Source organism: Diabrotica virgifera, chromosome 3 (assembly GCF_917563875.1).
Source record: "Diabrotica virgifera virgifera chromosome 3, PGI_DIABVI_V3a".
In the NCBI taxonomy this organism is placed as follows: domain Eukaryota; kingdom Metazoa; phylum Arthropoda; class Insecta; order Coleoptera; family Chrysomelidae; genus Diabrotica; species Diabrotica virgifera.
In genome coordinates, this window is record NC_065445.1 from 257,024,997 (window position 1) to 257,035,051 (window position 10,055).

At 36.2% G+C, this 10,055-nt stretch overlaps 1 pseudogene; it reads right to left on the reverse strand.

Annotated features, from left to right (window-relative positions):
- Positions 1–3,375: 3,375 nt before the first annotated feature.
- LOC126882728 (40S ribosomal protein S7-like) lies at positions 3,376–9,307 on the reverse strand (annotated as a pseudogene).
- Positions 9,308–10,055: the final 748 nt, after the last annotated feature.

Here is a 10,055-nt window from a genome sequence, read left to right on the forward strand (position 1 = left end):
GTTGTGTGACAGAAAAATTTCAATGAAGCTGAAGGGAAAATTCTATAAAACAGCCATAAAACCGGCTATGATGTACGGAACTGAATGTTGGGCAGTGAAAAAGAAAGAGGAACAACGAATGCATGTGGCGGAAATGGGAATGCTTAGATGTATGAGTGGAGTGACAAAGAAGGATAAAATTAGAAATGAGTATATTAGGGGAAGTCAGGTGTGGCACCAATTGATGCCAAAATGAGAGAGCATAGGTTAAGATGGTTTGGTCATGTTCAACGTCGAGACGTTAATCACCCAATACGAAGAATAGCTGAAGTGCAGATTCCTGGAAGCAGTAGGAGAGGAAGACCAAAGAAGACCTGTGGGGAGACGATAAGGCAGGACATGTAGGTAAAGGGGATTAACATTGATATAACCCAAGATAGAATTGTGTGGAGAAATGCAATTAGGGAAGCCGACCCCGCATAGGGATAAGGCAAAGAGAATGATGATGATGATGCTCACCAATGTGTGCTACTACATATTATGTTTATACATTATAGGGCAGGGCTTCCCAAACTTATTCGTACTGTGACGCCCTTGAGACTTTGCTATTTTTTGCGACGCCCCTAAACCCAACCCCCAATAAAATTTACCAATTTTAGTAAGTACCAGCCTAGGAACAGGTTATAGTTATAACAAAAAACTATTTGAACATTTATATTTTTATTAGAAATTAAGCACCAAATCAAAACATATGCATAAAAATAAAAAGGGATATTTTTTTATGTAACTGGCTGGTTAATGTGAGGGATGTGCTTGCTTGTTTGAGCACGGCTTATGAAACTGGGGTTCCAATTTGGAAATTGCCACTCTCATTTCTTTTTCTAAGTTTATATTTGACCTGTACGTGTTTTTAATTACTGTGACTGCAGAAAAGTCCGGTTCGCACAAGTACGAAGTCGGAAATGGTGATAAAACCTTCAATGTTGCAGTGCTGATGGCATGATATTAATGAGAAACTTCTTTTTTTTATTAACATCCAAGATTTTTTACAATCTGTTTTACAATGAAAACAATAAGTAAAATTGTTAGTCTTTACAATGACAGAGAGTTGTAAGGTCCAGTGACCAAAGCATCACGACACACACACACATTAGCTTGTTTACCGGTGAGATGCGCACATACACTGATACGCGAGCACGAAAACTAAAACTGGCACAGAACACAATGGCTGGACGCTGTTGAAGGCGTAGCTTCCTCACTGCTGTAGGCTCTGTCAGGATCGGTTAGGTAGGTCCAATGGATCATATCGCTTCAATCTCTTCGCTTGTTGGTTGTTGAGAAGATTGTGTACCAGGGTGTTAGGATGTACCCGCAACTTATTTTGATATGTTCAGAAGATTTTTTGCACTCTTCGGAGACTGATAGTACCTCAAGATCTCTATGTATTGCGTCATTCTGGATGTACCAAGAGGCATTAGCGATTGTTCTTAGAGTTTTGGATTGAAATCTTCTTAAAGATTTAAATCCATTGAGAAACTGAGCTCCAAAATTCAAACAGTTTGTCCTTATCGTAGTGAAGCTTTAGGCTGGAATCACAGGACAATTCTGTCAGTTGTTCTTCTTCCTCTGTTGAACGTGTCGATGATAATGGGAAATTTGGATAACTGGAAAGGGTTTCTGACCCAGTCATATTACTCCAGATCTTCGTGAAAATATTTTTCAGTGTTCGCTCAATGATAACATATGTGTTGTGTAAACATATTTTTTAGAGAGAGATCGAGGATTTCTATCGATTTTTCTTGTAGAATACCTTATAAAGCAGGGAAACAGTCAATTTCTTGATCTTCTAATTTTCTCTTCCATAAGAGTAACTTCTTCTGAAACCCAATAATTTTATCTGCCAATTGCAGGATATGAGTATTGTGATAAATATATTTTCTGTAGTTAAAGTCCGCTCTGACACGCGACGCCCCTGGAACAACTCGGCGACGCCCCAGGGCGTCGCGACGCACAGTTTGGGAAGCCCTGTTATAGGGTTTAGCAATTATATCTGCCCCTAGATCACCACACCACTTGCACGCCATTGCCACGCCATTTGGTTGCCAGGTTGGTGAGCGCCTTGCCTTAAGTTACAACTGACATACCGTTTGCCAACTCTTCTGTAGACGAAGTTTTGTCAATAATGCTTCCATATGGTGAACAGCATGCCAGTTGTAACCTCATACAATATAGAGCGTTAATTTTAGTGGTTGCGGCATAGTGCTATGGAATGGTATTTCTTGGAAAAGATTTTCTTTTGAAGATCATGTCTTACCATTTGCCGATCATATTGGATGTGACATATTCGAGCTAATGCACGAAGCACGATAACGCACTATTAGAATAGGGAATACTTATCTTGATGAGATTCAATTTAAAATATTGTATTGGCCACAATATAGCCCATATCAGATTTAAATTCGATCGAGCATTTATGTGGCACTTAAAACATCGCATTCGGAAAAGAAGTCCTATCCATATGACCTTGGGAGGGCTCTTGCAGCCCAAAAAATTTTACTCCACATGATAATTTTAAAATATATCCGGTATTTTGTCTATTAGTGTATTTTCAATTATTTATTAATAGTAGTCACTCGAGCGCTTTGGGGACCTATTGGGTTGTGAAGAGTAGGTTCTAAAACCAAAAAAAGTTAAGTAAAGTTTTTCATTTTAGTGGATACTTTCCAATTTTAATTTAATTCTCCATTTCCAACAATCTTTTTTCCGATTATAGCGCCATCTATCCATAATTCGAAAAAATGTTTCAAATAAAAGTTATTTATTTTTACGTAAGGAATCCGAATCTGCAATAAAAAATGGGCGCTCTTATTTAAAATTTTAAAGTAACCCCCCACCCCACATCCATGGGGGGTCGTGTTTGATGCCATTCGATAGATTTTTCAAACATATTGAATAAGTGTATTTTTCAGTTTTTCGATCTGATGTTCATTTCGCAAAATATCGCGGGATTCGTATTTAAAATTTTAAATTTACCCCCCATCTCTCTCCGTGGCCAGTCGTGTTTAGTATCATTCGATAGATTTTTGACAATTATGGATCACGTATTTTTTAGTTTTTAGATATATCGTTCATTTCGCGAAATATTCGCTTTTTTGAAATTTTTGAAATATACACTGTTTTGCATGTACTTAACTTACCTTATCTTAATCTGACGATTTCGAGTTTTTCTAAGGATAGATTTTTTTTTCGGCCCTCTTAACGAACTCCCCTGTGTTTAGAGCCAATATATGGTAGAGGCACATCTACAAGGTACCAGGGTTCTCTTCATATGATAATCTGACGCTCTCGAGTTACTGCAAAAATCCCCGCTTGGGCTCCCCTACCATAACTGTCCATTTACAAATAGAGTTCTGGAAATTCGAAGATTACCTTTCTGTCGGTAAGCTTGTAAACTGAAGCAAAAATATCAACCTTATGTTCAATAGTAGTTTGTTGGTTTTTGTCCAAATGAATTTTAATGAGTTGTAATCCATCTAATCTTACACGAATCCACTTGCCCACAATTTTTGTAGGGAATACATGATATTTTAAGATGGCATTATAAAATATTCTGAAGTAAATGTACGAGTCGTACAGTACGACACCTTGGTCCTTTTTGTTTGTTGGCAGCACGAGTTTTCTTGTTGGTTTAGGTAAAATTGTGCGGTCATCTACAAATACTACGTGTTTGTTGCTGAAGTTCTTTTCCAATTCACGTGCTCGCCTATTTTGAATTTTTTTAAATTGTTTCAATTTTGGCACTGGAACGTAGATAATTACGCTCTTTTTATTATTTAATTCAATTTCTCTAGCTTTTGTAAGATCCAATTCTGAGCCAATTCAAGCTGAGCTTTTAAATCGGAGTTCATTTCTAGCTCATGAAAATATTGAGCAACTTGTGTTTAAAAAGCATCGGGGTCAGCTCCCTCCGGATTTCGATCCGGTGGGGCTGATAGACGACCATCGATACAAGTTTCTTATTTTTACATAAGAAATCCAAATCTGCAATACAAAATGGGGGTTCCTATTTAAGATGTTATAGAATTGCCCACTGCCTAGAGTCTAGAAGGTTGGTCTAAGGTGGTCGTGTTTGCTGCCATTCGATAAATTTTTGAAAAATAATGAACACGTGTTTTTAGTTTTTTCGATCTGATATTCATTTCTCGAAATATCGCGGGGTTCCTATTTAAAATTTTAAAGTTGCCCCCCCCCCCCACAAGGGGTTTCCTATTTAAGATTTTATAGAATTGCCCCCAGCCTAGAGGGTTGGTCTAAGGAGGTCGTGTTTGCTGTCATTCGATAGATTTTTGAATAATATTGAACACGTGTTTTTCGATCCGATGTTTATTTCGCGAAATATTCGACCATCCCGGTCGCATCTAAACATTCCGTATATGTATTTGGACCATAGGAGTTTTCTATTGGTTCGTTGCAGCACGCGGTAATATTTTAACCAATAGACGGCGAGGTTCCAGATGCATATACGGAATGTCAGTCGGTCCCAAATTCATATACGGAATGTTAAATATCGTACACCGAAAAAGATAAGTTTTTTTAGAGTCTTTTAAAAGGAGATTGATTTTAAAATACTTGTTACTGTATTATTAAATAAAAATAAAACAATTATAGTATTTCGAATGTTATTTGGTGCGAAATTCATATGCGGAATGTTAATTATTCGTAGACCAAAAAATGGGACTTTTTATTAATCAGTTAAAGGAGACTGATTTTAGAATACCTATTTTATTAATGTATTATTAAAGAAAAATAAAACAATGATTAGGTACCTATTTGGTGCGAAATTCATAAATGGGAGGGTATAGGTTTGAGAGACATATTTCTTTATTTGACTAAGGTTTCGCTTTCTCAGAATTTTTAATGACTTGCACGTGTTTCATTCACAGTCATTTGTTTCGAGTTTCTGTCATGTGTCACATAATATTAATATGTACGACATACGTTATTGGTATATACAATAATACAAAACAAAAACGTACGACGTAGATATATTAATATTATGTGACACATGACAGAAGCTCGAAACAAATGACAATAATTGATGAAAAGCCCTATATATCAATTATGATGTCACTACCTGTATCATAATGAACTTTATTATGATACAGATTTCCATTAAGATACAGATTTTTAACTAATAGGGCTTTTCATCGATTGTCATTTGTTTCGAGCTTCTGTCATATGTTTTATAATATTTGTAATATAATAAATATACACGGATTATACGACATATGACAGAAGCTCGAAACAACTGACTGTGAATGAAAAGCCCTATAGAATCGCGATATGACATTCGCGATAAAGGTGGCACACGCGCAGTAATCAATGGCGAGTCAAATACATACGCTTTGACAGTTCTCAATATGTAAACAAACTGTCAGACTGACAAACTACTTAATTTGTTTGCGTTACAAAATTAATAAATTTGAATATATTTTTTTTTTGTGAATGATCATAGAACAAAAATCGTGTATACAACTTGCATTTAATTATCATTATGACGCTCGTACTCTATACGAAACTCGTTTCGTATCCTTTATACTCGTTTCATAATGACCATCATTAAATGCTCGTTGCATAATATACTATTAAAAACCAGTCTCATTTTAACTGGGTTTAATAAAAATCGTCTTTTTGTTCTACGGCTAAATATTCGTAACCGGCGAAATTCATAAATTCGTAATCGTAAGGCGAAACCTTAGTCAAATAAAGAAATATGTCTCTCAAATCTATACCCTCCCATTTATGAATTTCGCACCAAATAGGTACCTAATCATTGTTTTATTTTTCTTTAATAATACATTAATAAAATAGGTATTCTAAAATCAGTCTCCTTTAACTGATTAATAAAAAGTCCCATTTTTGGTCTACGAATAATTAACATTCCGCATATGAATTTCGCACCAAATAACATTCGAAATAATATAATTGTTTTATTTTTATTTAATAATACAGTAACAAGTATTTTAAAATCAATCTCCTTTTAAAAGACTCTAAAAAAACTTATCTTTTTCGGTGTACGATATTTAACAAGTAATTGGACTTCGTAAGTGCTAGGTTTTCACCCAAAGTAATCGAAAGTAGAACTGGAAGACGATATTTGAATTTTACGTGTAACTTTGCGTGGATTGATATACAAATTTACTAATGTTGAGTCATTCTTACTAAACTTTGACATTTGTCACCTCATTTGTGATTCTACCCGGTATAATGGCAGAGGAGTTACATTGGCGGTCCTACGGACCGACGGAAAGATTGCCCAGGTCAAATATCTCACCTTAGTACCATCCTTGGATTATCAGCTTTTATTTGACACCTCATTTGTCATTCTACCTGGTATAATGACGGAGAAGTTATATTCGCGGTCGTACGGACCGACGGAAAGACAGCCTAGGTCAAATATTTCACCTTTAGTACCATCCTTGGATTATAAGCTTTCATTTGACACCTCATTTATCATTCAAGCTGGTATAACGATGGAGGAGTTATATTCGCGGTCGGAGGGACCGACATACAGACCGCCTAAGTTAAATATCTCACCTTTAGTACCATCCTTGGATTATCAGCTTTCATTTGACACCTCATTTGTCATTCTACCTGGTATAATGACGGAGGAGTTATATTCGCGGTCGGAGGGACCGACGCACAGACCGCCTAGGTCAAATAAATATCTCACCTTTAGTACAATCCTAGGATTATCAGCTTTCATTTGACACCTCATTTGTCATTCTACCTGGTATAATGACGGAGAAGTTATATTTCGCGGTCGTACAGACCGACGGACAGACCGCCAAGGTCAAATATCTCACCTTTAGTACCATCCTTGGATTATCAGCTTTCATTTGACACCTCATTTGTCATTCTAGCTGCTATATTGCCGGAGGAGTTGTGGTTACGGACAGACGGACAGACGGACGTGGATAATACAAAGATTTCACATTTTTTCAAAATGGGTGAAAACAACATTCCGTATATGAATTTGGGACCGACTGACATTCCGTATATGCATCTGGAACCTCGCCGTCTATTGGTTAAAATATTACCGCGTGCTGCAACGAACCAATAGAAAACTCCTATGGTCCAAATACATATACGGAATGTTTAGATGCATCCCGGTCCTTTTGGCACATCATATGTAATGATAAAAACATATTAAATTAAACAAATGAAACGGCAAGGGCGGATCCAAGGAGGGGGCCATGGGGGCCATGGCCCCCTCCGAGACCATGGCCCCCTCCGAGAATTTAAAAAAATATAAATTTAAATATTAGCAGTTCAAATGTTTTTAGTTTCAAACAGATATTATGTACAAAACAGGGGATAAAATCTATCCCCTGACATATTTAATATGTCTTCTGTACTAGAATTGAACAAAAGCAGTAACGGAAGCTTTAAGACTGACATAGGATTTTTTGCAAATCAAAATGTTGATAATTTTACAAAGTGCCAATTGTTAGAACGACCTTGGCAGCTATCAAAATCGTATCAATTTCCATATTCTGTACAAACAAAGAATAAATAAGAAATAAAGCGTTACTTAGGTCACCAGCTTAGAACTAATACTTAGAACAAAGGAGTTGATTGGTACTTTCGCACATTAAAAAGAGTGTTATGTTGGTATTGTTTTACAAGTATTGCGTTTTATTTTTCTAATGAAAAATATGGTCACAATAAAGGGATGACAGCGCAAAGCTTTGTCACGAAACCTTTAACATCTTTCGCCAAACTCATGGACAAAGACGGAGCCATACAAACCCATAAAAATACATCATACCACAAGTGGTGCGTTCAGGTTGGGCTGGATTTTCTATAAAATTATAGCAACCCGCAATAGTCATTAACCAGATAGACTCTCAGAGGTCTAAACAGATACAAGAAAATAGAGAAAGACTACAATCAATAGTAGAGTCTGTAGTGTTCTTAAGTTGACAAAATATTCCTCTAAGAGGCCATCGTGATGATGGCCTTCTGCTTCTGGACGAAGATGCTGGACCTAGCAATGAGGGGAATTGTTAAGATTTAAAATCGCATCAGGAGATAAGATTTTTAAAACAACACCTATCCACAGCATCTTTCTGAGTTCAATGAACGTCAATGAACCTCGATGAACTTGTTCATTGACGCTTATGAGAACCTAAAATAATTAGTGAAAATCAAGAAAGAGGGGAAGAACAAGGCCTGACAGGAGAAGCATTGGGAAAAATATTATTAAACTTGTTGAAAGAACTGCACTTGGATCCGAAGAAATGTGTAGGAATCGGTACTGACTTTAATAATTGAATGTCTTTAGGGCACTCAAAAGTGTGTGAAAAGTGCCTTAAGACTTACCAATGTAACCCTAATTTTTTAAATTTACCCCAAGACCCCCCGGTACTTCTTCCCAAAAAAAGTTCATGACCCCTCCCGAAAATCAGTCCTGAGTCTGCCCTTGTGAAACGGTCAAAAAAATCTCAAACCTATATACTTGGAATATTTGAATACTTGGAATATTAATTTTTAAATGAATGTCAAAAAAATTAAATTTTTTATAAAAAAGTCTTTTAGGATTTCGGAGTGTCACGAAAATATAAGCACGCCAGCAATTCGAGACATTTCGACAACTTGTTAGCTTCACCGAGATATTTTCATTCAATAATTATGTATTTTAAGACTCAGCTACAGCAAACTGAGACGTCTGTATCTATTTTTGGATAATTAATTTTCCCTTGCTCTTTATCCACGTTCTTTGAATAAATTATGATGTGAATCTGAAACCGAAATATTAATTCATGAATTATTGTGTTCTATATAAAGCGAATCTTCCTCATTCAACAATTTTGTGAATTCGTCAATTAGGTTCCAAGTCCAATTTAGGCAATATAATGCCAGTTAGGTACAGTTATAAGTTTGTTGCACAGTCATTTACATGTTTGTCTCTGCAATAATTTTTAAGGTTTTCAAAATATATATTAATAGTGTCCTGAAGATATTCTCTAGTGGCATTGTAATACAATTTACTATTTTTATTGGGCCACAATTGGTACGTCTCAATTTCCAGTTTATCCAGGGCTGCATGGTGAAGATGGGCGTTCTCGTCCAAATTGCTTTAGTTCTTTCTTTGGAACACTCGCACTGCTATTGTCTCACACTTTTTTCTGCTTTCTTCCTTGATCTTTTTATTCTTCTTTATATCACCTCTTCTCTTATAGTACACGGTCACCTTCGCCTTTACCATTAACTGGATTGGTACAACTCCTGGTATCACTTGCACAGTAATTGTTGCGCTTACCATCTTAGTAATAGTTTCTTTTGCGCCCTTATCATCATTTTCATCTACTTTTTTTCTTTAATATTTCCACCCAGATTGGGACCGCATAGAGAACTGTAGAGTGTACTTCTAAAATACATCTTCCTTCTGTATGAAGTACCCTCTTATATTTGGCATTATCTTTGCTAAATCGGCGGTCTCCTCCTCAGCTCTCTTGATAACCCTATCTAGATATATGTCTTGTGAAATTAAATCGGCCATGAACGGTCGGAATGGAAGTTGAACCCCCATATACCTCGCCTCTTTTTTCAGTCCCTTCATACAGTCCTTATTTATTTTTCCTATTAGTGTGATCACCTCTGTATTCTTCGCCGCCAACACCAATTTATTTTTTTAACCCTTATGAATACTTTGTTCAGAGCCTTGTCTATTTTTGTCTATGATCCCCCAATTTTTATTATCTCTCATTATGATTGCTAGATTCCTCTGCAAAAGCGCCTGTTCTTGCCCCTTCGACAAACTCTAATCCCAATACCGATCCCTGAGGAACACCGGACATTGTGTTCAACCATTTTTTTACTGGTTACTTTTATTTTTCTATTTGATAGATAGTCACGAATAATGTTTATTAGATATGTAGGTATATTCATGTCTTTCATTCTTTCGATTATCACTGCCCAATTTGCTGTATTAAAAGCATTTTTAATATCTAGCATTGCTATGCTATAACCATTTTTTGGAATCCAAATTATTGATCGATATTTATTTACCT